The sequence below is a fragment of the Sorex fumeus genome, unplaced genomic scaffold, assembly GCF_029834395.1.
Source record: "Sorex fumeus unplaced genomic scaffold, SorFum_2.1 ptg000070l, whole genome shotgun sequence".
Classification (NCBI taxonomy): domain Eukaryota; kingdom Metazoa; phylum Chordata; class Mammalia; order Eulipotyphla; family Soricidae; genus Sorex; species Sorex fumeus.
The window spans coordinates 2,412,668-2,424,072 of NW_026606127.1; the positions used below are offsets into that span (position 1 = coordinate 2,412,668).

At 38.3% G+C, this 11,405-nt stretch overlaps 1 pseudogene; it reads left to right on the forward strand.

Moving 5' to 3' along the window:
• The first annotated feature begins 5,431 nt into the window (after positions 1 to 5,431).
• On the forward strand, positions 5,432 to 5,528 carry LOC130037169 (uncharacterized; annotated as a pseudogene).
• The last annotated feature ends 5,877 nt before the right edge of the window (positions 5,529 to 11,405 follow it).

The window sequence follows — 11,405 nt, forward strand, 5'->3', positions numbered from 1 at the left end:
GACTCTTCTTTTTGTAGCTTTTTAAAATTCTGTTCTCTTTTCTTCCTGTATTTTCTTGGCTCTCTTTTCTATTGTTTTTTCATTTCTTCTTTAATCTTTGGATATCTATTCCATTGATTCTTTGAGTAGGTCCTTGAACACCCTCTGCATTTTATCCTGGAATTCTTTATCAAAGAGAGTGCAATTGTGGAAAACCTCGGTTGAGGATTCGGGATTCTTTTCTTCATATTCTCCTCGTGGTGGAGATTTGCGCTTTGGAGGAGGTACTTTTTAGTTTTGAGCTTGTACAGCACATTTCATACAGGTCTTTTGTTATAAATGGAGTAGGAGAGTGGGATGTTATTGTATTCTAGTAGAGGTGGTCAGAAATTTTTAGTCGGTATTAAGCGACTAAGTGAGAGATGAAAGTCCTGAGTGCCCAGATTGGGAAATATAACTGCGGCTGGCCACCCAGGAGAAGGCCACTCCCAATTCTGGGAGGAACTGCTCCCTATATGGTGGCCACGCATCTGGCTCATCCCAGGGTCACTCCCACCCAGGATCCTGGAATGTAGGAGGAGCAATGGAAAATCCCATGGAGCTGCCTCAGGTGTCCCCTGCTGGAGGGTGTCCAGTTCTGCAGGAAAAGGCGGGGGCTGGGGCTGAGGAGTGGAGGAGTGGTGAACCTGGCTTGTGCTCCCTCTACCCACCTGGAGGGGAGGGGCTGATTAGCTGATGGATAGTCCAAAGGAGCTGCTGCAGTTGTTGCCCGCAGGTGTACCCATGTGGAGGGTGTCGAGTTCAGGGGGAAAAGGCACGGAGCTCTTGTTTTATTTTTACTTTATGTTCCAATCTTAATGGTATCACCAGCTACTCAGTCAACCTAGCTAAACCCTAAAGTCTCTTCCACTTTCTCCTGCACAAGTCTCTGCTTTCTGACAAAAGGGAGGATGACAGAATGCTGACATAAATCTAATACCCAGGGCCGCAGGAGATAGTGTAGTGCTTATGGAACTTGTCTCACATGCACCCAATTTGACTCCCAGCACCACCTGCTTGCCAGAGTATCAAAGGCTGTTTAGCCTCAGAGGACCCCAAGCACCATGGCCACGTTTTCTGAGAATTGTCTGTGGGGCCCCCACACCTCCTGAGCATTGCTTTAGAGTCTCTCCCAGCAACCAAAAAATATGTAGTGCCCCAGAAACATGTACTTGTCTTAAATAGGGAGCCTCACTTGAGGTGAGGTTCACAAGGAAATATTGCATGAAAACATAAATCAAAGAGCAGGGGAGACAGTGTAAATCAAGTGAGTACAGATCAAATATTTGGTGAAATGTGTTAAGATTCAGATGCCCTAGTCTTCGCACCAGGGATATTCCTTCAAAAATGCCCCAATATACTGGAAAGGTTCTAGAACATTAGATGACTGAAACTCAATTATGAGCAACTTTGTAACTTTTTATCTCTTGGTAATTCTAATCGTTAAAGTAAATTTTAAATACACCCATCAAAGTTACCTTTTTGCCACTAAATGGGAAAGATACTTTCTAATACTTATCCTCAGCAAAAGCTCAACAGAGTGTGACACTTGCCAGGAAATGTCCTCCCTTGTATTTTTCTCATGATACTTATTAGTACTTCACTCTTCTGTTTCTTCCCTTTTCTCATGCCAAAGCTTCGCATCTCCCTTGCAAGCTTCTGAAACATTATCCATTCAACATTGATGCACTTTGCCACTGCTCCTCTTGACGTCTTGTCCATGAACTGATTCTAAAACATAACATAGCTGCAATTACAGTATTTATGCAAAAGACAGTCATTGATATATCTTTGGGTTTAGCTTTCTACAAGCTATTGGCAGACAGGTGAGTAAAATTTTTTTTCCTACAGAGAACACAAAAATAGATATGCTGGGTTTTAAAGTTCCATCAGTATTCTGAGGTACAAATGAAGGATATATATTTTTAATGTTTTATCCAATATCTGTGAGATAAACCATTGCAAATCTATTCATAATTTTCTTCCAGTCATACAACGATCCAACATCCATCACTCCTCTAGTGTACATTTCCTAAAACCAATATTCCTGGTTCCCTAAAACCATCCCCCAACACCCTACCCCCACCCCCAGTGTGTCTCTATGGCAGGCTCTTTAATTCTTTCTCTCTGTCTCCTTTTTATTTTGTGCATTAAGGGTCTCGTACAGGTACTAAGAGGTCATCATGTTTGTTCAAGGAATTTAGCATTTTTATCAGGAAGGTAAACCTGTAGTAGCTTTGAGGTATGGAAATGTCTGCTGAGGCTTCCATAAGTACAGGGCAGTGAGGGTGGGATGCCCATCCTGCCCAGAGAAAGCCTGGAGATTTCAGTCACAAAACCCGCATATCCGAATTTTCAGCTGTAATATTTCAGTGAGAGCCATCCTGAGATGATGGAAACCAGAGGAGAGCAAGGAGAGCATGATGGCGATTTTGGATTGTGGGAGCAAGTGGCTGCACTGGGTTCTGGTTGGGTGGGCACCAAACTAACCTGCCTCCCTCCGATTTACCCTAGTGTGTTCAGCCTTTTGCAGGTCCAAGGTTAACTGTGGCTGTTGATGTGTTCCAGATATGTCTATGGGTCTCTGAAACAAGACCAATGCATTAGCTTGTATAGCTGAGCCAGGGGTGGTTTGTGAACATGGCTCCCACATATCTTTTGGGAGTTTAATTTCTCGGGAAACGTAGTCCTGAGTTGTTGGGAGCCAGCCAGAGGCACAGTGGCGATTTGAGGTTATCAGGAAGCATGAAGACACCATCAGACTGTTGATGTACTCACCTGAGGGTACAGGTTGACTTCCTGCAGGCACTGCACCACCAGACTAACAAATATTCATTGAATGAATGAACGAATAATCAACATTTTCAAAATGTGTCTCTTTTTGCATTTCAGAAGGGTATCTTCTAACAGGAAAATAATCTTCATGGTATAATCAAGACCTACGATTTATTCTTAATATATTTAATAAAAGCTACATATTTTGGAAATTTATACAAAGAAATTCTTTTAAATTATCTGTCTTCATAATTTACTTGTAAATTACTAAGATATCACTGTTTATTCCACCATTCTTAGCATAGAAATTTACAGACAGAATGTGCTAAGTAAAAATTCATTTTGGAACTTCTGTTCAATGTAGTACTGGAAGTACTTGGAAGAGAAAATAGATAAGAAAAAGATATTAAGGGTTTTTCATGTATGAAAATTAGAAATAATCTCTCACTCTTCACAGAAGATATCATACTATATTCAGAGAATACTAAAATCTCTACGAAAAACTCCCAGAGACAATAGACATTTATAGTAAAATTGCAGGCTATAAACTCAATACCCAAAAGTCTATGGCTTCTTTATATGCAAGTAATGAGAGAGAAGAAAGTGACATGAAAAAGCAATCCCATTCACAATCGTGCCTCAGAAAATCAAGAACCTTGGAATCAGCTTAACTAAAGAGGTAAAGGACCTATACATCAGGAAATTAAAAAGGACACGAGGAAATGGAAACATATATACTGCATATGGAATGGGAGATTTAACATTGTCAAAATGGCAATTCTCCACGAAGCATTGTAAAAATTCAACTTGATCCCTATAAAGATACCCATGACATTCTTCAAAGAAATTGATCAAGCACTCCTGAAATTCACATGGAACAACAAACGCACACGAATAGCTAAAGCAATTCTTGGGGAAAAGACAATGGAGGCATCACCTTCCCCAACCTCAAACTCTACTACAAACGATAATAATGAGAACAGCATGGGACTCAAACAAAGGCTCAGCTGTAGACCAATGGAAAAGGATTGAATATACTGACACACACCCTCAAATATATAATCATCTAATCTTTATAAGGGAGAAAGAAATGTGAAGTGGTTCAAGAGAGTCCTCCTTAACAAACGGTGCAGAAAAAACTGGACAGCTACATGCAAAAAAAAAAAAAATGGCTCAGACCTCTACCTAACACCATGCACAAAAGTCAGATAAAAATGGGTCAAAGGCCTCAACATCAGACCAGAATCCCTCAGGTTCATTGATGACAAGGTCGGCAAATCCCTCCACGACATTGAAGCTAAAGCTATCTTCAAATATAACACGCCACTTGCCAAGCAACTGGAAACAGAGATAAACAAAGGGGACTATCTTAAATTAAGCAGCTTCTGTACCTCAAAAGAAACAGTGACCAGAAACAAAGACTCCGCCATGCGGGCAAGATACTCGCAGAAGCCTACCAGGTTCTCTGAGAGTGAGAACTGGACAATCAGAGTTGCTGTCTTCTAAATAGGATCCAGTCTCTGGATGTTGGCCATTGATGGCATTACGTGGATCCAGGGGCAGTTCGTGGTTGTAGCACTGAATTATTAGAAGATGGGGGATCTGGAAGGAGGGGGCACAGTCTTGATCTGAGCAGCCATAGAGATCTCATCCCCCGGTTCTGCACATCTGGGTTCCTCTTCCAGTTCCTTCATGCATGAGGCTCCTTCAAGCTTGGGAAGGGTGGTCTTAAGCCTACCTATGGCTGGTTGCAGAGGTCTTCAGCTGCCGGGGCTCTAATCAGGTCCGTGAGGGAAATTCACCCCGGCACCTCCAAGGGGCCTCGGTGAGGAAAGCCATGTGCGAGGTCAGGACACTGTCGTTTTAGACATATTTGGAATTAATTTTAGATCGAAAAGTACACATCATTCAAAATACTTTTGTGCTTAGTAATAAATTACTACGCACTTGGTCAATCACCTCAGAGACCCCACTCTGCTCAGAGAACTAGATTTTTTAATTACAGGTCTGTTTTTCCCATGTGTCATGACTGACAATCACTATCAGTAGATATGAAACTCACTACACACAAAGATGCACACAGGTTACTTTGAGTCATCTATGTTGTTAATGTGAGTTGGCCATTAAACTTCACTGAGACCCTTTGTTCTGTCCTTTATAGGAGCCTCATGAGTCTCACCTTCCATTCAAGTTGAACTTGTAATAAGGTGGAATGAAATCATCAATATGATCCTCACCTCATCCTTCAGGAGAAAAATCCTACATACATTCAAGGTGGTCAAAGTGCAGACAACACCATCCACCTTTTCCTGGAGATGTACACAGGACTGAGGTGAGAACAGCAAAAGGCTCTATTTTAATGTTCTTAATGAAGGATTCAGGGAACAACATTAAACAAACTCATATACCATCTTCCAAAAGAATTATTTTGTAAAACTAATGCCTAGGGGGTAGGGTAAACGATAATATAGTAAAAACCATATTTTTATTTCTGGGACATTAAAGTTCTAAATCTATTTATTCATGCTGCTTTGAAATACATTCCTTGATTAGCAATCATTGTCTGCCATAGGAGTGAGGAAGGACAACAGTCAAAGTAATAAGAAGAGAAAAATATGGAAAAATTAACTCCTAATAGGTTTGATAGCACATATCTTAAAATTGAAATGATACAATGATGAGCATGGTCCTTGTACAGAGATAACATGCAAACTTGTAAAGCATTCCATATTTTTGTTGCAAGAAGAATTAACAGGTATACTTTAAGCTAAGACAATCCCCACAAGTACAAAAATTATACATAAAGAGAGCACAAATCCCCAAAACAACAATCTCTCTCAATGTCAATGGACTAAATGTGCCAATTCAGAGGCACAGAATAGGAAGATGAATTAGAAAACTGAACCCAACATTCTGCTGCCTGCAAGAAACATGTCTGAACAATCAAAGCACCCATGGGCTAAAAGTAAAAGGCTGGGAAACAAGTTTTCAAGAAAATATCACCTCCGCAAACCTGGAGTGGCCATACTAGTATCAGACCACAAGAACTTCAGATTAAAGGTTATAAGAGACAGTGACGGTCATTTCTTAATGATCATGGGATATGTACATCAGAAAGAACTCACCCTCCTCAATGTATATGATCCTAATGACAGACCAGCAAAATACTTTAAAACAACTTCTAATAGACTTATAGAAAAACATTGATAGCAACACAATACTAGTAGGAGATTTCAACACTTCTTTGTCACTTCTCGATAGATCAAACAGACTGAAGCTCAGCAAGGAAATATTTTCTTTAAGGGAAGTAATGAACAACCGATGGCTTAGGGAAGAATCAAAGAGGAAATAAAAAGTTTCCATAAACAAATGAGAATGAGGACACGAGCTACCAGAACTTGTGGGACACAGCAAAAGCAGTGTTAAGAGGAAAGATTATAGTTCTGCCAGAATTCATCAGGAAGAAAGAAAGGGCCTACAAGAATAAATTAGAGCTCAAGATTTTGGAAAATAACCAACAAAAGTAGTCCAAACTAGAATGGAGGAAGGAAATAATAAAACTTGTACCAGACATCAATGAGCTAGAATCCCAAAATACAATCCAGAAGACCAATAAGAACAAAAACTGGTTCTTTGAGAAAATAAATAAGATCATTAAACCATGAGAAGCCTCTCAAAGGAACAAAGAGAAAGAATTCTAATAAATCGAATCAGAAATGCAAAGGGGGTATCCTAATAGAAAGTACAGAAATCCATAGGATCATCAGAGATTATTTTGAGAATCTTTGCAGCAGGAAATGAGAGAATCTTGAAAAAAATTTATAAATTATTGGATTCCAATTACCTCCCAAGGCTGAACCAAGAAGATTTGGAATACTTGACCTATCACTAACAAGGAAATTGAAATAATGGTCAAAATTATACCCCCAAACAGAATCCAGGTCCCAGATGGATTCAATAGTGAACTATTTCAAACCTTTAAAGAGGAACTGCTTCCAACATTTTTAAGATTTTCCAGGAAATTGAAGAAACAGAAATACTCCCAAATAGTTTCTGTGAGGCAAAGATCACCCTAATACTCAAATCGACAGAGACACCACAAAAAAAAGGAAATTGAGACCTATTTCCTTTGTGAATACAGATACAAAAATTTTCAAGAAAATACCAGCAAAGAGAATCTAGAAACTCAACAAAAGATCACACACTATGACCAAGTAGGTTTAGCTTGGGGATGCAAGGATGGCTTAACATTCTCTAGTCAATCAACAGAATACACCATCTCAATAAAATAAAGATAAAAGTCATATGATCATATCAATAGATGTAGATAAAGCATTTGATGAGATCCAGCACCCATTCATGATGAAAAACTCTCAAGAAAATGGGAGTTGAAAGTACTTTCCTCAATATAGTCAAAGCAAATTACCACAAACCCACAGCAAGTATTATTCTCAAGGGGGAAAAACCAAAGGCTTGGAGCAGAAATCAATGAAATAGAATTCCAGAATATAATCAGGCACAAAACAAGTTACCCACTCTCAAAACTCCTATTCTTCATAGTACTTGAAGTACTTGCCATATGATTTTGGTAAAAAAAAAAAAAGATATCAAGGGCAACCATATAAAAAAGGAAGAACTCAAGCTTTTACTATTTGGAGATAATATGATACTATACATAGAAAATCCCAAAGAATCTCCAAAAAGGCTCCTGGGAACAATAGATTTGTTTAGTAAAGTAGCATATTGCAAAATCAATATCTGGTACGCCATGGCTTTCCCATATATTAATAATGAAAGAGAAAAAAGAGATAGAGAAAAACAATCCCATTCACAATAATACCTCAGAAAATCGAGTATATTGGAATCAACTAAAAAGGTTAAGGTAAAGGTAAAGGTAAAGGCCCTCCCGTTGATCGTCGATTTGCTCGAGCGGGCCCAGTAACGTCTCCATTGGAGACTTTGTTGTTACTGTGTCTGGCATATTGAATACTCTCGGTAGCTTGCCGGGCTCTCCGAGAGGGGCGGAGGAATCGAACGCGGGTCGGCCATGTTGACCGCTTGTAAGGCGAACGCCCTACCCGCTGTGCTATCAACCCTTATGTCCTCTCTCCATTTTGAAAGAAATTTCAAATAATTTCAGCTTTCTCTTCAATAGATAAGAATTGAGCATGCATGTGTATGTGCACGCATACATAATACAATACGTCTAAAAATTAAAAACAATTTCTTAATACCATTCAATCAGTATTGACATTTTCTTTCTGTTTTGGAAGGTACATCCAGCAATACTCAGGGTTTACTTAAGGAACTATACCAAAAAAAAAAAACCTACAAAACACTACTTCACAAAATAAGAGAGTATATGAGGAAATGGAATCACATCGCATGCTCATGGATTGAGAGGTTTAACACTGTCAGAATGGCAATACACCCCAAAGCTATATAAAGATTTAATGCACTTTCTATAAGGATACCCATAACATTTTTCAAATAAATAGATTAAACACTCTTGAAACTCATACAAAACCATAAACTCCCATGAAGAGCTAAAGCAATCTTTGGTAAAAAGAAGGGAACACCTTCCCCAACTTCAATCCCTACTACAAAGTTGTAGTCATCCAAATACCATGATATTCAGATAAAGACAGGCCTCAGATCAATGGAATATAGTCAAATATCTTGACGCTGGCCCTCAGATTATTATTACCTAATCTTTCATAAATGCTCAAGAAATATGAAGTTGAGCTAGGAAGTCTCTTCAGCAACTGGTGCTGGGAAAACTGGACAGCAACATGCAAAAAAAATGAACTCAGACAGAGTTATAGTGCCAGGCACAAAGTCAGATCAAATGTATTAAAGGCCTCACTATCATACCTGAATTCTTAAGATATATGAAGAAAAATGTGGGAAGATCCCTTCATGACATTAAAGCTAAGGGAAACAAAAAAGCAAGCAAGCAAGAAAGAAAGAAAGAAAAAAATTAAAAATTAAAAAATAATGCTGTTTGCAATGCTAAGGATCAATCCCAGATCATCATTTTCTTGCGTTTTTGGGTCACACGTGGCGATGCACAGTGGTTACTCCTGGCTCTGCACTCAGGAATTACTCCTCACGGTGCTTGGAGGGACCATACAGGATGCTGGGAATCTAACCTGGGTATGCTGTGTGCAAGGCAAATGCCCTACCTGCTGTACTATAGCTCCAGCTCCCCCCTCACTATGATTCATCATCTTGAGGGCCTCAGATTTATACCTTCCATTTGGAAACTTCATCTTTACATTGACACAGTAAATTGAAACCACAGAACCATTGAATGGCATGTTATAATGGTAGCAGCCATGAGCAAATTTTGATAACCCATAAGTTGTCATGAATGAATTCTGTTTCAGAGGCTTCACTTCTGAGGATACCTGTCACTACCTCCTTTCTGTTACGTATCCCAGGATCAGAATCTACATCAGGCCATCAGTAGAAATTGTCCACCCGAAATCTAGCCTTCCACTGGGATTAGAATCCTTGATCCATGTAACTTTTAATTTTTCATTCATGATTTGTTGACCTTGTTTCAGGTGGATGCATCCAGAGCATAAACTCAGCTTTCCCGTTGTTTCCACAGGAAATCCAAATACCTAAGAATGTTATCATTTCTGATGCCACTGTTACAGATTTTTTTGGAATCCCACGGTAAGATACTATCATTAATGTTATAATATTACTGTTCTCCATAGTTCAGATCTCCCCAAAGAACTCTCTACCCACCTCACTCCAAGTGCAGACTCCAGTTTATCATGATCCTGAACATACTTATAATAGTTTCACTCAGGTTCTCCCCTAAAGTGCACAAGTTAAGTTCATACCACTCCAAGTTCTTATTCCTAAACTACCAGAGTGGGCTTGGTCCTCAAGATATGATCTCATAAGAAGAAATACCGTGCTTCCTTTCTCTATATCTCTCTTTGCTTGCTTTGTTAAATGACTGTTCTCGCTTGAACAATTATTCCATTCCACCCTACACCTGTTTCACAAGTTTCTGAGTTTTTTTCAGTAAAATCTATTTAGCTTCACTAAACTAAAAATTTTAAAACACCAGAGCATTGTTAAAACCAATATTTGTATCTTTTAAACCACAAATTTTGAAAATGAAAGGTGGTAAAGCAATGGAATACTACTCAGTTGTATGAAGTGAAATTTTCTTATTATTTGTATATAAAATGGATAACATGAGGAAATTATGTTTAGTGACATAAACCAGGCAGAGAAAGATAGGCATCCTACAAGTTCATGCATATGTGGCATATGGAGAAAACAAATTAAAAGAATAAAATGAGACAGACAAACATCTAAAACATTATTTATATTCTATAATTCATAATTCAATTAACAATGGTTTCTCATACACATAATTCCAACATGACACTCCTAATTCTCTCAAAGAATAAACCCTTCCTCTCCCCCAATCCCCCATAATCCCTCACTCTCAATCCCCTGACTCAATTGTGTGGATCAGTTCTCCCCTTAAATTGCTCTTGAACCTTTGTTTCTACCTTGCTGTGTGTCTTTACATCCCACATATGAGAAAAATCTCTCTGTATCTGTTCATTTATTTAAGGCTAACTTTACATGCATGATATCCTCTAGTTTCATCCAATGTTGAAAATTGCATAATTTTAATCTTTTCAAAGCAATAAAAACAAACTTTAGAACTATGAGACTATTTAGTTACCAGATCGAAAAGTATAATCAAAGTGGAAAAACTGAACAATGGTGAATGACAGAGTAGGCCTTTCAGTAGTGAGTGTAATATGATACATGCACGTTGATTCTGCATAATCCTAAAATTTATGAAATTCTATAATGTAATTCTATAAGGTAATTTTAAATAATCAAAAAAGTATTTAAATAATTTACATTTATCTAAGATTTTGACGTATCTTTTGTGTCAAACTATCAGAAATAAAAAGAATGTGAGATAGAGATATGGTGTATCACTATACTTTTAAACAAGAGAAGCGCTAAAAATTTCTGTGTCTTGATGAACTCTCATATAAATTGACTCCAAAATCAAATTAATATACTCAAGGAAAAATAAAAGTCAACCAATGTAATCTTTAGCCTTCACTCAGGTTCCCATCTGCTGATCTCTCGCAGACAAAAAAAAATTTTTACTTTATTTTTTTAAAAATTTTTATTAGTGAAACACCATGATGTACAGTTGTACATTTACAAATTTTTGTGCTTGGGTTTCGATTATACAATGATCAAGTGCCCATTCCTCCGCCAGTGCCCATTTTTCACCACCATGGATTCCAGTATCCCTCCCACACCAATACCCCCCATCCCACCCTGCCTCTGTGGCAGGACATTCCCTTTTGTTCTCTCTCTCCTTTCGGGTGTTGTGGTCTGCAAAAGAGGCATTGAGTGTCAATCATGTTCAGTACATAGTCAGAATTTTTATTTTCAAAGGATTTCTTGGCAGAGGTTTGGCATTCTTTGCTAGAAACCAACTCCTTTTCTTCTGCTTTTTTTTTTTCTAGAAATATATACTTATACTAAGACTGATTAGTCATGGCACCAAATTGACAAATGTCCCTGTTTTTACTTCAGTTCTGTTT